This window comes from Megascapheus bottae, chromosome 9, assembly GCF_031878675.1.
Source record: "Megascapheus bottae isolate mThoBot1 chromosome 9, mThoBot2.hap1, whole genome shotgun sequence".
NCBI classification, from domain to species: Eukaryota; Metazoa; Chordata; class Mammalia; order Rodentia; family Geomyidae; genus Megascapheus; species Megascapheus bottae.
This window is the reverse complement of record NC_143517.1, coordinates 19,339,485-19,357,212: the sequence shown is the minus strand read 5'-3', so window position 1 is coordinate 19,357,212 and position 17,728 is coordinate 19,339,485.

Genomic DNA, 17,728 nt, shown 5'->3' with positions numbered 1-17,728 from the left:
CCCAACCCTAGTAAACAGCTCAAAGTGGGTGAAACTGGGTTAAGCCTCAAAATCTAAACCTAGGTCAGTGAAAAGAGTAGTGGAGGGTGGCAAGCAGTCTTCATAGGGTGAACCACATACTGAGAGGCCTGGGTGGAAGATTGTTACAGATACAGTGGAGGAAATACTAGTGCCGGTCCCCTGGAAAATGGGAATGCTCACTGACTGCTGTTATCCTAGGGGATAATAATTACTTGGTTTCTGAAGACTCTAAAAAATCTCCTCCTCCTCCTCCTCCTCCTCCTCCTCCTCCTCCTCCTCCTCCTCCTCCTCCTCCTCCTCCTTCTCCTCCTCTTCCCCCCCTCCTCCATCTCCTCTTTTGCAGCTTTAGGTGTCAAATTTGGAGCCTTATGCTAGGCAACTATTTTGCCATGGAGTTGTCAAGTAAGAATAAGTCATACAGTTCTAGTGATCTAGTATATAACATACTATGTACATGTGATAGCCAGCTTTCTGTGTCTATAACAAAATACCTGAAGTAATTAATTTATAAAGGGAAAATGGTTAAGCGGGGCATTGGTAGCTCATGTCTATAATCCTAGTTACTTGGGAGGCTGCGATATGAGAATCAATCATGGTTCAATCCAGCCTGGTCAGGAAAGACTGTGAAAGTCTTATCTCTAATTATCCATCAAAAACCCAAACCAAGGGGCCAGGAGTGTGGCCTAGTGGTAGAATGCTTGCCTAGCATGCACAAATCTCTCTGGGTTCAATTCCTTGGTACTGCATACACAGAAAAAGCCAGAAGTGGTGCTGTGGCTCGAGTGACAGAGCACTAGCCTTGAGAAAGGTCAAAGACATTGCCTAGGCCCTGAGTTCAAGCCCAGCACAAAAAAGAAAAGAAAGAAAAAAAGGAAAAGACAAAGAAATGGTTCACCCAGTTTGGGAGGTTCCAGTTCATCCATCTATTGTTTCTGCCATTTTTGGCAGTGTGCCAAGGCAATACATGGTGGTAAGAGTATATGGAGGACTAAAACTGATTAGCTAGAATTACAGGCGTAAGCTAACGCTCCTAGCTTCAACATATGTAAATAATACAACTACAGATATAATAGGTGAAATCTCTGTTTCATGTGTATTCTTTAGAATTGTCCTGATGGAGTAAATAGAGTATGACCACATCTACCTAATCACTCTTCTACCTTCCCAAGACTTATATTTGGACACAGAACCCTTGAGAGGGGTAAGGAGAGATACAAACTACCTTTTGTGAATTCTCCATGATCTGGGTGAGAATGATTAGTACATTTTTAATGTATGAGGTGAAAATAAAAGATGAAGAGTCTTTTGTGAGCAATTAAAATGGAATGAATTCAAATTCCAGCATCCATTCAATAAAGTTTTGTTAGAACATAGCCAGTCCATTCATTTGTTACCTGTTATTTACAGAGATCAGACTCAGTTAAATAGTGCTAGTAAGTTACTTTGGTTCCTTAGAATCTCTGTTTATTACTTCAAAACATAGATAGAAGCTAGATACGGGTGGCCCCCGACTGTAATCCTAGCTTCTGAGAAGGTTGAGATCTAAGGATTGTGGTTCAAAGCCAGCATGTGCAAGAAGGTCCCTGTGAGACCCTTATCTCTAATTAACTACTCAGAGAATGGAAGTGGAGCTATTGCTCAGTGGTAGAGTGCGAGTCATGAGCAAAAGAGCTCAGGGATAGTGCCCAGGCCCCGAGTTCAAGCCCCACAACCAACAAAATAAAATAAAATAAAATATAACTGTAAGCCCTCTATATATTGCCTCGATAATATAAAAAATAAAAAAGGAAAAAAAAAGGCTAACATCATTACAATGCCAGCTAATAACGAATGATTACCTTTACTAAAGGCAATCACATTTTATGGAGCAGACCTTCAGGAACATTAGGTACTTTAACCCTCTCTTCAGTCCCAGTTCTAAAGAAAGTATAAAGTATGATTTATATAACTAAGAAACCATTTAATATATTATAGCAATAAAAGAAAAAAAGTTATTGCCAAAGGGTCTCATGGCTCATGCCTGTAATCCTAGTTACATAGGAGGCTGAGATCTGAGAATTAAGGTCCCCAGTCAACGTAGTATAGAAAGCTCATGAGACTGTTATTTCCAGTTATTCTCTAAAAAGCTAGAAGTAGGGCTGTAGCTCAAGGTGTAGAGCACCTGGGTCTTTGTGCATGCTAGGTAAGCACTCTACCCCTAGGCCAAACTTCTGGCCCATGTTCACAAATAATTTCTATGAGTAATTAAATAGAACTACAATTTTAGAGAATAGGGAATCTTGGAAACATCTGCCATTCTCTCAGTTTCTGTCCTGTCTATTCTAGTTCTTCACTATGATTTCTTCTTAGTCTCATCATCTGCACACCTGACATACATACTCTTTTTACTTACCTGTGAAATTTTTCTTTTTTGTAAAATGCCCAAGAAACTCAAAGGACCTTTCTGCTTATATTTTGGGCGATCTCTGATCTCACTTAAAATTTTTAATTTTTTTTTTTTTTTGCCAGTCCTGGGTTTGAGCTCAGGGTCTGAGCACTGTCCTTTGACTTTCTCAAGGCTAGAGCTCTACCACTTGAGCCTCAGCACCACTTCCGGCTTTTTTCTATATATGTGGTACCGAGGAATCGAACCCGGGTCTTCATGCATGCTAGGCAAGCACTTTAACCACTAGGCCAAACTCCCGGCCCTTAAAATTTTTAATTTATTTCCTCTTTAAAGTTTGCCTCTTTAAAATTAGTCAAAAGTTTCTTCTTTTTTCCTTTGCTAGTCCTGGGCCTTGAACTCAGGGCCTGAGCACTGTCCTTGGGCTTTCCTCAAGACTAGAGCTCTACCACTTGAGCTATAGCACTATTTCCAGCTTTATATTTTTCTTTTCTTTTTTTTTTTTTTAACCAGTCCTGGGGTTTGAACTGAGCACCTAAGCGCTGTCCTTGGGCATTCTCAAGGCTGGAGCTCTACCAATTGAGCCACAGCACTGCACCATTTCTGGCTTTTTTCCTATGAATGTGGTACTAAGGAATCGAACCTGATCTTTGTGCATGCTAAGGCAAGCACTCTACCACTAGGCCAAATTCCCAACCCCTCTTCCTCATTTTTTAAGACAATAGATACCTTAAAGGATACTTCTTTTTATAACCAAATCCAGGCTCCTAAAGAGAGGCTCAAATTCCCTCTTTCCCTAAGAAGAAATTCTCTGCCATAGTCATGGGGAAACTTCATTTTTCTTCTAGTTTCTTGGGGTGTGCCATCAGTTATATCTGTCTTGGCACCATATTTTCCCACCTTGTCCTTTTGTTAAAATCACCTGGAAGGAGGTTGGGGGATGGGAGTAACCTTTTTAAGGGGAATTCTAACTCCTTTTTATTGCCAGAGGACCAAATTCTCATCCTCAGCCATGACCAAAAACTTTTGTCTTGGATGAAGAGGTCAAAACAAATGTGTTTTTCTAAGGTTAGTTTTGTAAAATAAGTCCAGTTGGGAATGTAAAAAATTGGTATTTGCAAAAGAAATTTCATTTCGTGTCATTTGGAGTTGGCAGAAAAAGTATTCTTTGGACAAGACCATAGAAACTATACACCTAATTTTGTTCTGATACATGTGTTAACATCGGTTCCTTAAAAATGTGCCCTTTTGATTCCTCAAAAGACTAAACATAGAGCCTCCCTATGACCCAGAAATTCCACTACTTGGCATTTACCCAATTGTCCAGAAACAAGGACATACTAAATCCACTAGCACAACAATGTTCATTGCAGCACTATTTACCATAGCAGAGATATGGAACCAACCCTGATGTCCCTCAGTAGATGATTGGATCAAGAAGATGTGGTATTTATACACAATGGAATTCTATGCTGCCCTCAGAAAGAATGACATCGCCCGATTTGTAAGGAAATGGAAAGATTTGGAAAAAATCATATTAAGTGAACTAAGCCAGACCCAAAAGAACATAGGCTCAATGGTTTCCCTCATTTGTCATTATTAGCACACATCTAGGACTCTTATAGCAGAAGATTACAATATCTCAAAACCTAGATACATAAGGTCATATAGGATGAGACTAAATGAAAGGAACTCTAGGATATGGAAACAAGAGCTTTACCTTGTGTGATTGTTGTTCTTAATGTACTATGTTATTTCTCTTCTCTTTTTTGCCCTTTGGTTAATCTCATATTGTTACTGTGTCTGACTTTGTTACCTGATATATTGTATATACATTTATTGAAATAGGAAAGGAAGGGGAAAGAGGGAAAACAAGATGATTGGGAGGGGGTGGGAGGAGGGAGAAGGGGTATCAATGTGTGAGAAATAATGTACCTACAACCTGGTGAATGTAATTGTAACTCCTCTATAGATTACATACTTTCCTTCCATGAGTAAAGCATTCTGTTCCTCTTCAGCACTGGGGAAAAAATACAAAATAAAAATGAGTGTTCATTCATGTTTAATTGGGAGTCAAGGGAAAAGGGAATGTAGCCAGACACCACTGCTGTATCAGTAGCAAGTGAAAGTCATTTGAAATTGTCATGAAATTTGAGGGAAGCTTGAAATGCAAATAAAAACTGTTTAACAATTGATTATAAAAAGATAGTTAAAAAAGACAGATGACACAAACTAATCAGAATTATAGGAAAAGGTAGTAATATAGTCAAACTAAAAGTAATAAAGCAAGCCAGGCACTAGTGGCACACATCTGGAATCATAGCTACCCAGGAGGTTAAGACCTCTGGATTGAGGTTTGAAGACAGCCCAGGCAATCAAATCTATGATTCTTATCTTGAATCAATCACCAGAAAACCAGAAGTGGAAATGTGGCTCAAAGGAGTGCTAGCCTTGAGCAAAAAAGCTCAGGGGGAAGTGGAGCTATGGTTCAAGGTGTAGGGCAGTTAGTTGCCTTGAGCTGAAGAGCTCAGGGACAATGCCCAGGCCCAGAGTTCAAGCCCCACAACCGACAAAAGAAAAAAAAAAGAAAGAAAAAAGACTACATAATTCTTTTGGGCCGGGAGTTTGGCCTAGTGGTAGAGTGCTTGCCTAGCATGCATGAAGACCCGGGTTCGATTCCTCGGTACCACATACATAGAAAAAAACCAGAAATGGTGCTGAGGCTCAAGTGGTAGAGCTCAAGCCTTGGGAAAATCCAAGGACAGGGCTTAGGCCCTGAGCTCAAGCCCAGGACTGGCAAAAAAAAAAAAGCTCAGGAACAGCCCCCAAGCCCAGAGTTAAAGCTCACCAAAAAAAAAAAAAAAAAAAGTAACTAAACAATAAAAATCTGTGCAGCCTGGGATCTGAGGTTCAAAGCTCTCCCACAGGGTACAGTGCTGAGACTCTTATCTCCAATTAACTACCAGAAAACTAGTGGCACTGTTGTTCAAGGGGTAGCGTGGTAGCCTTGAGTGGACAGTGCCCAGGCCCAGAGTTCAAGTCCCATGACCAACCAAAAAAAAAAAGAAAGAAAAGATAATTGGATAGAACAATAGAAAGTAATTTGTAGGAAAGAGAAAAAGAATGTGAAGAAAGGCATAGCAATTCCTAACAGACTTATAATGTCATTGAGTATCATAGTTAATGATATATTTTAAAAGAAAATATAACACATTTTAAGAAAAAATTATGCATAATAGCGTAGAACTTATAAATAGACATAACGGCACAGATTTTCGTTGGTTATTTATTTAAAACATGCCACATAACAAAATCCATCATTTTGGTTAATTTAAAAAACACTACTTTAGAAATGAACAGATCAAAACTACAAATTTCATATGAAATTGTAAACCCCCTTTTTTTTTTTTTTTTTTTTTTTTTTTTTGCCAGTCCTGGGCTTGAGCTCAGAGCCTGAGCACTGTCCTTGGACTTTCTCAAGGCTAGCACTCTACCACTTGAGCCTCAGCACCACTTCTGGCTTTTTGCTATGTATGTGGGGTACCAAGGAATCGAGCCTGGGTCTTCGTGCATGCTAGGCAAGCACTTTACCACTAGGCCAAACTCCCGGCCCCATGTAAACCCCCTTTTCTTGTTCATTTTCTTTTCTTTTTTTTTTAATTGGTGTATATTAGTTGTTCAGAGGGGTTTCATTGTGATGTTTCTATAAATGCATAAATGGACTTTGATCAAATTCAGTTCCTTGTCTCTTACCTTCTGTCTTCCTCTCTTTTAACAATTTTAAGGGCTTTTATTTTAAATTTAGCATATGAAAAATACAGTAAAAATAAAGGAAAATCCATCCATGAAATCAAACCAGACACAGATTTCTTAGTAAGGAGTGTCTGTCCCTCGGCCTCTTTGTGCTCAAGTATAGTGCTCTCCCACTTGAGCCACAGCACAACTTTCAGCTTTTTTGAGTAGTTTATTGGAGATAAGAGTTTCATGGGGATATTTGGTTATTTTAAATAGGATAGGGAAGGAGGGAAAACAAGATAGGGGTGGGGTTGGGGGGAAGGGAAATGGGGACCAAAACATGAGAAAGGGTATCAATGTTTGTGAATATAATGTAACCTTCTATTAATTACAATAAAAATATATGAAAAAGAAAAAAGAGTTTCATGGGGACTTTTCTGCCTGGGCTGGCTTTGAACTGTGTTCCTCAGATCTCAGCCTCCGGAGTATCTAGGATTACAGGCATGAGCCACCAAAAGGGGAGGTTTTTTTTTTTTAAATTTTGTTTTGTTTTGCCAGTCCTGGTTCAGGGCCTGAGCACTGTCCTTGGGCTTTCTCAAGGCTAGAACCCTACCACTTGAGCCACAGCATCACTTCTGGCTTTTTTTCCCTACATCTGTGGCACTCAGGAATCAATCCTGAGTCTGCATGGATGCTAGGCAACCAGTCTACCACTAGGCCAATCTCCCAAAAGAGTCATTTTTTACAGAAGCATCCTGCACAATGAAGTTGTATCTAGAGTGTCTATGACATTAATGACAACACTGTTTGTTTTGTTTTTTTCCCCAAGATAGAAGTGGTCTAGTGGAATTCTCCTGCTGCCAGGTACGGGGCTCATCACGCTGAGGACTGGCACCATGCAGGGCACTCAGTGTTGTTCTCCTCTGTTGGCAGATTTGGAACTCAGCTGGGACATCCTTTCATCTAAGTCGTTGAGCAACATTTGTTAGTGAAAAAGACAAGCAAGAGCATGAAGTCCTGAGTTCAAGTCCCAGGACTGACATCACACACACACACACACACACACACACACACACACACACACACACACACGCGCGCGCGCGCGCGCACACACACACAGAGTTAACGTCACTCCCTGGTCACTTTGAACTTCTCATGCCTTTGAAATAGCAGACCAGGAAGGCAGTTAATATGCTGTGCTGACAGGGATGTTCCATCTTGATTGTCCAAAGGAAAGTTGGTTACCAAATACCCATGGGGGCATGAGAGATCTGTTAGAACATCTCTTGGTTTGAATACGTTCTAGATTGATGTCAATGGGAAAGTATGACAACTTAATCTAGGTATGACTACTAATGGCCTAGATACGTCCTGAACGAATGATTCCCTCCACCAAGTAAAGAATCATTACCAGCTGAGGGAGGTGCTTTTGGAGAGCAAAGGGAATCAGACCAGATGGTAGAAGAAAATGGTTATAAGTACCAAGTATGACCTCACGACTAGTGCCAGAAATAAGGACTATAATGATTGTGTTTCTTATTTAATTTCTTAGATATTTTCCCTACATGCAAACATTGTTTTCCCTTTCATATAATATATTATATATATAATATTATATACTATATACATATTATATGTTACATATTATATAATACAAGACACATTGATTTTACATAGTAGTATTTAAGTACTGTTAATTCTCCATCATAGTATTTATATTACTGACTCCCAAGAAGTCACATGAAGTGTGAACCTTACCCCAGGTTTTTGCATTCCCTTCTAGGAAAAAGGTCAGCCATGTTCTCAGTTGTGTTAGGCAGTGTTAGTTATTAGTTGCTGTAAGTGCTTAGATGTGTTATTTATGTTAGAATTGTCACCTCATTAGTGTCTTTATTTGGTGGTTAAGTATGATTTAGGAGATGCTTAGATGCTAAGTTGATAAGAATTGGACTCTTCTGGCTTGCAAGCCAACTTATCTGGGCTATGTTGCCAAGTTGTTTGTTCAAACATCAGTGTAGATATACAGGTGTTTTGTTTTGTTTTTGTTTTAGGATTTAAATCCAGAGAATAGATAAAGCAGATTACTCTCCATAATGTGGGTGGTCCTCAACCACTCAACTAATGTATTTTTGGAAGGTAGGAATTCTGCCTCCAAATTTCCTTTACATTCGAGACTACAACATCAGCTCCTGCTGAAATTCCAGCCTACTGACTTGCCATGCAAATTTTGGACTTTTGCAGCCCCCACAATTGCGTGAGCCAATTTCTTAAAATAAATCTTTCAACGTGTATGTGTGCATATGTGTGCACACAATGTGAGTATGCATCCTATTTCTGTTCCTCTGGAGAACTCTGACTAATACAAGAATGTTTGGCTCCTCGAAGGGTGTTTTAATTGTTTTGAGCACCTGTAATAATACTGCGCTATCACATTTATACAATAAACTTCTAAGCTCAATGCTGGTGGCTCACGCCCATAATCCTATCTATTCAAGAGGCTGAGATCTGAGGATCTCAGTTTGAAGTCAGTCTATGCAGAAAAGTCTGAAAAACTCCATCGCCAATTAGCCAGCAAAGAAGCTAGAAATGAAAGCATGACTCAGGTAACAGAGCACTAACTGTGGGGAAAAAAGTCAAGAGTGACACCTGCCCCCCAACACACACAAGTATAAAGTTTTATTGTGATGGCTGCTTTCAGTGAGGTCCATTCTACTGATGGGAATATTTCAGTCTTGCGGTGACATAGAGCCTCACATGGTGAGACAGAACAAGCTCACTAGCATTTCTTCCTCTCATATAAAACTACCAGTTCTAATGACTCACACCTATAATCCTAGCTACTCAAGAAGCTGGAATCTGGATCTCAGTTCATAGCCCAGTTAGAAGTCTTTGAGAAGCCTGGCGAGATGGCTTACACCCGTTATCCTAGCCACTCAGGAGGCTGAGATCTGAGGATATTGGTTGAAAGCCAGCCTGAGCATTAAATTCCATGAGACTTATCTCCAACTAACCACCAGAAAATGAGAAGTGGCTCTGTGGCTCCAGGGATTAGGCAGTAGCCTTGAACTGAAGAGCTCAGGGACAGTGCTCACGCCCTGAGTTCAAGTCCCAGGACCACAAAAAAAAAATGAAAGAAAGAAAAGAAAAGTCTTTAAGACTCTTATCTCCAATAAACCACAAAAAAAAAGCTGAATATGGAGCCATGACTCAAGTGCACTAGACTTGAGCAAAAAAACTCAGAGACATTATCAATGTTCTGAGTTCAAGCCTCAGGACTGGCACAAAACAAAGAATAAATCTATCACTTCCAGCAGGTAGAGGTGGCTCACACCTACTCAGAAGGCAGAGATCTGAGAATCGTGATTCAAAGCCAGCCAGGGCACTAAACACCGAGAGAATCTTATCACCAATTAATCCTTAGAAAACCGGAAGTAGGTCTTTGGCTCCAGGGGTAGGGCTGTAGCCTTGAGCTGAAGAGCTCAGAGATACTACCCAGGCCCAGAGTTGAAGCCCCAGGCCCTCCCCCCAACACACACACACACACACAATCACACTTCAAAATAGCCTAAATATGACTTTAGAGATTAAAATTTCAACACCTAAATTTGGGGGAATCACCTAAATCATAACGTAAGTTGTTGCAACCATAGGTAATATAAGGAAGAAATATATTAAAGGTTTCTATGAAGGTGAGATACAAAACCACAACCCATATATAATTCAGTGGTAGAATGTGCGCTTAGTCTGTGAAAGCCCTGGTACCAATAAAATAAATAAGATGACATAAAATGTTATCACAATGAAACCTTTTATACTGTTAATATATGGAATAAAAGTCTAACCCAATTATTGTGAACCAAGGCTTCCATTACATTTGATAAAATTCTGTCTTTTAATATAATGGCCCCATGAGCTGAAATCATTTTTGGAGACAAGATGATAAAACTAAATTACTTGCAGATGAAGTAAGTTATTGGTTGCAAATAGGTGTGATGGTAGCGGCAGGATGGCACTTTTCTCCTCACTAGTGGACAGCAAATAGGGGCCACGTGGGGTATAGAGGTGCTAACTTTCTGGTCATCACTCCTTAGTACTTTCCAGCATTAATTCATTGTGAATTTACAAGTATTTTAGCCTTGATTACCAAGACAAATTCCCCTTCCTATGCTCTACAAGTCCTTTGTTGATTTCACTGAATTTTATAAAACATAAATATTTATCATACTCTAATGATTTTTTAGCTACAATCAATTTTTCACTCAACAAATATTTATTGTATGCCTAGCATGTGTCACATCTGTAACTAGTTAAGAGGCGTTGTATCCAGTATGGTGCTGAAAATAAAGCCTCAGGTAGAGTAGAAACTCAATGCATTCCTTGTAAATTAATAAATGAATGTCCTATACTATTTGTAATAGTTTTATGTATTATCTCTCATGCTTCTTGTCCAAAGGTTGTTAATATATGTCTTGTATTATAAAATAAAGTCCTTTATTAATTATGAGCTATGGTAGAAAGGATTTTTATTTTTGGAAAAAAATTTCCATATATTTTTATTGTAATTAATAGAAGGGTTACATTATATTCACCAGATAGAAGGTGCATCACTTCACATACATTAATACCCTTTCTCATGTCTTCGACCCCATTTCCTTCTCCCCAATCCCCCCATCTTGTTTTCCCCCCTTCCCTATCCTATTTCAAATAACCAAATAAGCATATATACAATATATCAGATAACCAGGTGAAATACTGTAACAATATGAGATAACCAAGGGACAGCAAAAGAGATGAGATAACATAGTACATTTAGGACTACAATCACTCATTATACGGCTTTTGTTTCTATATCCTGGAGGTCCTTAGGAAAACGTTTTATGAAAAGCTTTGAAGCCTCAGATGAAAAGCATCAGTAATTTTCTTGGCCTTATTTAATAAGTTTATTTTTTTCCATTGATTGTTGGTGAAGCAGTACATTTTTTTCTTATGACTATGTTTGGTGACAGCTTAATACCTTATAGCTGCCCTCCTAAAACCTATGACATAAAACTAAGGATACCTGGAAGCTGGAACATGTGTTAGAGCTGGAGGGACAGTCAAGGGCAGGAGGAGAAAGGAATGGAAAGAGAAAGTGCAGTTGAATACAATCCTAATAATCAATGTACATATGTAAAAATGGAAGCAGTAGTTTGGGGAGAGATGGGGGAGAATGATGAAATGGGAGGTAATGGTGGAGAGGCGCAGTACTCATAAACCGATAGGCTGAATTGAAATTTCTTTGTACAATTACCTGAAGATAATAATAAAAAAAATAAAAAACCAGGTGCCGGTAATATATATTTGTAATCCTAGCTACTCAGGAGGCTAAGATCTGAGGAGAGAGGATGAAAGTTAGTCCAGGCGGGAAAGTTGTAATGCTCTTAATTTCCAACTAATCACCAAAAAGTAGGAAGTAGAGCCCAGATCAAGTGATAGAGCACTTAGCCTTGAGCCAAAAAGCTCAGGGACAGCATTCAGGCCCAGAGTTCAAGCTCCAAGTTTGGTACAACAACAACAACAATCACAACCACAACAACAACAACAAAATGTAAAAAGAAAAACACCACTTACTACCAAGCGCCAGAGGGGTAGTGAGTGGTACATTGCTTGCTTCACATATTCAAGATGTTGGGATTCATCCCAATATCTTCCAGTACACACACACACACACACACACACACACACACACACACACACACACACACACACACATGGCAAACAACGGATTTAAACATTGGGTGGTTATTTCTGGGGAAATAGAATTAGAACCTAATCTCCTGCACTTGATTCAGGACAACGTTAAGCATGCACAGATTAGAATGTAGAGTCTAGCAATGTGACTACCCTGTATTCAAACTCACCTGGTTGTGTAGTATTGGATTCCACTGGGAGGAAAACAATGAATTCTTTCGAGTAGTAGAACTCAGATATGAGGAAATGGTCATTTGTAAATGAATCCCCTAAGATCTGTTATTTCAATGTACTCAAGAAGACTGAACATTTATGACCATGGATTTTTTTTAAGCTTATATATTTTTTCTTCTTTGAGCATGCTTTAATTCCCTGATAGAGTGTTTCCATTAAAAAATACAGTGGAGCTCTGATGAGAAATGGAAGTCTAGACACATTTAATGGTAAGTCCAGAGCATTTTCATGACAATTTCCAAGATGGGTAATAACAATGGCTGCACAAAAATATGATTTTATTAAATGCCACTGTATTTTACATTTAAAATGGCTAACTGGTGATAGGTCGTGCATACTTTAACACACTAAAAATATAAAAAGTGCTGGGTGCTGGTGGTTCACACTTGTAATCCTAGCTACTCAGGAGGCTGAGATCTGAGGACAGTGGTTCAAAGTCGGCATGAAAGTCGGAGAGACTCATCTGCATTTAACCACCCAGAAAATCAGAAGTGGCACTATGGCTCAAGTGGTAGAGCACTAGCCTTGAGCTGAAGAGCTCAGGGACAGTACCTAGGCCCAGAGTTCAAGCCCCATGGTAAACAAAAAAGAAAAAAAATTAAAACATAACAAAAATAAAAAAGCAAGCCAAAAGGGGGGAAATACATGCCTAACTGACATCAACTTCAAGAATTGGGGATTTAGCTCAGTGGAAGAGCACTTGTCTGGCAAGCCCTGAGTTTGGAATTGAGCTCTGAAAAAAAAAAAAAAAATTGGGGGCCTGGAGTTTGGCTTAGTGGTAGAGTGCTCATCTAGCACGCACAAAGACCCAGGTTTGATCCGTTGGTATCATATAGAAAAAGCCAGAAGTGGTGCTGTGGCTCAAGTGGTAGAGCACTAGCCTTGAGAAAGCCCAAGAACACTGTCCAGGACCTGAGTTCAAGCCTCAGGACTGTCAAAAAAATTAAAAATTAAAACCGAAACAGCTCTAGTTCAGAATTTGAACTAGAATCTTCTTTGGAGAAGCTACTTGCTATGAACTTTTGTGATAAGTAATATTAAGCTAGATGAGATCAAGTTCTATCTTCCATTTTATTCAGGGGTGGGAGTGTAGTATTGGGGTTTGAACTCAGGCCCTTGCACTCTCTACTGTTGAGCGACCCCTTTAGTGCTAGTTCTGATTTATTTTATTAATAAAAAGTAGTACAAAGAGTTTTCAATTCCATAACTCAGGTTATGAGTACACTACATCTTGATCATTGTCATCCCTTCCATTGCTCTTTCCCATTTTCCTCCCTCCCATCTCTGCTTTCAACCAATTCTATTTCTTTTTTCTTTTTCTCCTTTTTTTGTTTTTGGTGCCAGTCTTGAGGCTTGAACTCAGGGATATTATACTTGGGCTTTCTCAAGGCTAAGGCTCCACCACTTGAGCCATAGCACCATTTCTGGCTTTTTCTGGTACAGAGGAATTGAACTCAGGGACTCATGCATGACAGATAAGCACTCTACCACTAGGTCATGCTCCCAGGCCCCAATTCCAATTCTTGCTAGATTACTTGCCTTATATGTGATTTTCATATTGCATTTAATTTATTAGACTCTGTTTTAGGTAGATATCTAGCTTTTTCCTTTGGAGCTATTATAGATAAACTAAGAAACTGGAAAGCATTAGAAAAAACTATATTTAAATTGTATATTGCTGCCAGGTGCGGTGGCTCATGCCTGTAATCCTACTTACTCAGGAGGCTGAGATCTGAGGATCAAGATTCAAAGCCAGCCTGGCACAAAAGAACCTGAGACTCTTATCTCCAATTAACCTCTAGAAAATGAGAAATGGGGCTTGGCTCAAAGGTAGGGCCGTAGCCTTGAGCCGAAGAGCTCAGGGACAGTGCCTAGAGTTCAAGCCCCATGACCACAAAATAAAGAGAGAAAGAAAGAAAGAGAGAGGGGGGAGGGAGAGAAAGAAAAGATTCATGCCTCAAAAGACTGTGCATAATGTTTGCAGAATAATTTTTTTGTGTGTATGTACCTGTCCTTGGGCTTTAACTCAGTATCTGGGGACTGTCCTTGAGTTTTTGTTTTGCTTAGGCTGGTTCTCTACCACTGACTACAACCTTGCTTCCAGCTTTTTGCAGTTACTTCGAAATAAGAGTCTCATAGACTTTCCTGCGCAGGCTTGCTTTGAACCTCAATTCTTAGATCTCTGCCTCTAAGTAGCTAGGATTACAAGTGTGCCTGGTGGCTGGTGCCTGGATAGGGTTTAATTCATCATACTAAGTAAAACATGGATGCTGATTTCCATCCTTAGGGTAAATAGAGATACAAAGTCTTGTAATCTCGTACAATAAATGACTATTCAACAATTAAAAAAAGAACAAATTATTGTTTTATGCATCCATGTGGATACAATCTGATAGATGCACCACAATAGCTGGCAGAATGAGTACACAGTGGTAAAAGTTAACACAGTGGTGAAGATTGAGTGGAAAGAAATGAGCGTTTTCTATGATGACACAATATTCTGGGATGATAAATACTGTACTGGGAAGTGGTTAGAGTAGGCTACGGTTTGTTAAAATTTATTGAGATAAGCTGGGCTCCAAGGCCCACTCCAGATTAGCTTGGATTTTGATCTTTCTGTTTAGACCCCTGGAGCCACAATCCCATTTACCATTTTCTAGTGATTAATTGGAGATAAAAGTCTCACAGTCTTGGGTGCCTGGGCTGGCTTTGAACCACAATCCTCAGATCTCATCTTCCCGAGTAGCTAGGATTACAGGCATGCGAGGTGCCTGGCTTGAGATATGTTTTCATACCTCTTGAATAAATACCTAGGGAAACTGCTGGCTAGAATCAGGCATCCTTAGCTTCCTGAGGAAGTGTCAATTGTTTCCCAAAGTGGTTGTATAATCCTATCAGCAATGAGCCAGGGCTCCAGTTGTTCCATATTCTCTCCAGCAGCTTTTATAGTGGGTAAATGGTATCTATTGTGGTTCAAATTTGCATCATTTCTTTGTTGACTAATGACTTTGAACATCTTTTTTACAGTTATTATATGTTCACAGAGTACTGTAAAGTGATTTTCAGGTGGCTTTTGTTTTGTATTATATTACATTTTGTTATTTGGCTGTTTACCTTATCCATTTGGAGGTGTTTTCTATCCTGAATTTACTTTGCTTTCAAACCATGATCTTCAGATATCAGCCTCCTAAGCTAAGATTACAGGCATGAACCACCAGCACAGTCATTACTGTTTTTTATAATGAGTTTATTATTATTTTATAGTATTATTAGTATATTAGTATATATAATTAAGATTAGGGAAATCTCGCAAAGCATTTGTTTTCTTTCTGTTCTGCTAATATATATATATATATTTCTTTTGCCTTCTCCAAAGTTATAACAATATTTATTGCCCCATTTTCCCCCTACAAGCTTTATAGTTTTGTCTTTAACTTTCAAGCCTGTGATCCATCTCTAATTCATTTTCCTGCCTGGTGTTAGGGGGAGTCAATATTCATTTTCTCAAGCCTGACATCTAGTTGTTCTAGTACTATTTATTGATAAAACTTTTCTTTCTTTATTGAATTTCTTTGATAGCTTAATACAAAACTAGTTGTATATAAATTTGGTAGTCTATATCTAGATGCTTCATTCTGTTCCACTGATATATTTGTCTATTCTTACAACAGTATCACATTGTCTTAATTAATGTAGCTTTAAACTAAGTATCAAAATCAGTACTATGAGCCATCCAAATTGTGTTCTTTTAAGTTTGTCTTGGTTCTTTTAGATAATATGCACTTTTACATAAAATTGAGAATTTTAGTTTTAAAAGCCTGCTGGATTTTTTTTTTTTTTTTTTTTTTTGCAGAATACAATTCTAGAGCTTTAACTCAAGACCTCCTGCTTGTTAGGCAGGTGCTCTACTTTTTGAGTCATACTTCAGTCCTGCTTTTCTACTGGGTATTTTTGGGGTAGAATCTTACTTCCTATCTAGGTACTTATCTAGACCACTCCGTAGAGGTGGCATCTTTCCAATCAGGCTGGCCTGGAACTGTGATCCTCTCATTCTCAGACTCCAAAGGAGCTAGGATTTTCAGGCGTGAGCCACTGGTACGTGGTCCTTGCTAGGAATGTAATTAGGGTTGCATTTGTGTTTGACTTTTCTTTGCCTTGACAAATACTTTGAGCAGCATCAATGAAGAAAGATGTATTTCACTCATGGTTTCAGAGGTTTCAGCCATGGTTGCCTGCCCCATTGTTTCTGGTACTATGGTAAGCATCACATGTCTTCATATTGGTGAGAGACAGGGAGAGGAAAAGAGAGGGAGGCAGAGAGACAGGGAGAGAGAGACAGTGAGAGAGAGACAGAGAAGAGAGAGGAGAGACAGGGAGAGACAAAGAAGGGAGAGACAGGGAGAGACAGGGAGAGAGAGAGAGAGAGAGAGAGAGAGAGAGAGAGAGAGAGAGAGAGAGAGAGAGAGAGAGAGAGAGAGAGAGGAAATGGGAGGTGTAGGAACAAGTTGACTTTTACCTCCCAAGAATCGAGAGTCCCCTCAATAATAGGATTTAATAGCTAGGAACCAAGACGTCAACATATAAGCCTTCTAGGGAAGACTTCATGTTCAAACTGTAACATTATTTAATCTATAGATCAATTTGGCAAGACTAGAAATCTTTTCTTTCCTTTTCTTTGGGGGGAAGAGGGGGTCATAATTACAGAAGGGTTATAGTTACATAAGTCAGGTAATGTGTACAATTTTTCCCCCAATCCTGGGGCTTGAACTCAGGGCCTGATCACTGTCCTTGGGCTTTCTCAATGCTAGAACTCTACCACTTGAGCTACAGAATCACTTCTGGCTTTTTCTTTTTTTTTTTTGCCAGTCCTGGGGCTTGAACTCAGGGTCTGAGCACTGTCCTTGGTCTTTCTCAAGGCTAGAGCTCTACCACTTAAACCATAATACCATTTCCAGTTTTTTCTATGTATATGGTACCGAGGAATCGAACCCAGGTCTTCATGCATGCTAGGCAAGCACTCTTACCGCTAGGCCAAACTCCTGGCCACTTCTGGCTTTTTCTATATATGGAATCAAACCCTGGTCTTTGTGCACACTAGGCAAGCACTCTACCACCAGGCCAAATTCCCAGCCCCCTGAGTAGGTTTCTTTTTGGAAAATATCACTTCTTTTTCCTTTGTGAATGGAATTTAAAATATTTATGTTCTAATTGCGTCTTATTGACATACAGAAATATAATTGAGCCGGGTGACATGGCTTACCCTGTAATCCTGTCAAGGTTCAAAGCCATCCCTGGCACAAGAGGACCAGAGACTCTGAGATTAATCACCAGAAAATAGAAAGTGGGGTTTGGCTCAAGGACAGGGTGGCCATAGCCTTGAGCTGAAGAGCTCAGGAATAACGCTCAGGCCAAGTTCAAGCCTCAGGACCCACTCCCCCCCAAAAAAAAGAAAAAAAGGAAATTATATATGAGTGCATGCTAGGCAAGCACTCTAACACTAAGCCATGATGCCCTTACATTTGAATTTTATATGTTTACTCTCACTTCATGAGTAAATAAAGATGGCTTTGTTTCTTTGCCTTTTTTTTTCTCACTTCATTGCATGGATAGTACAATAAATGTGGT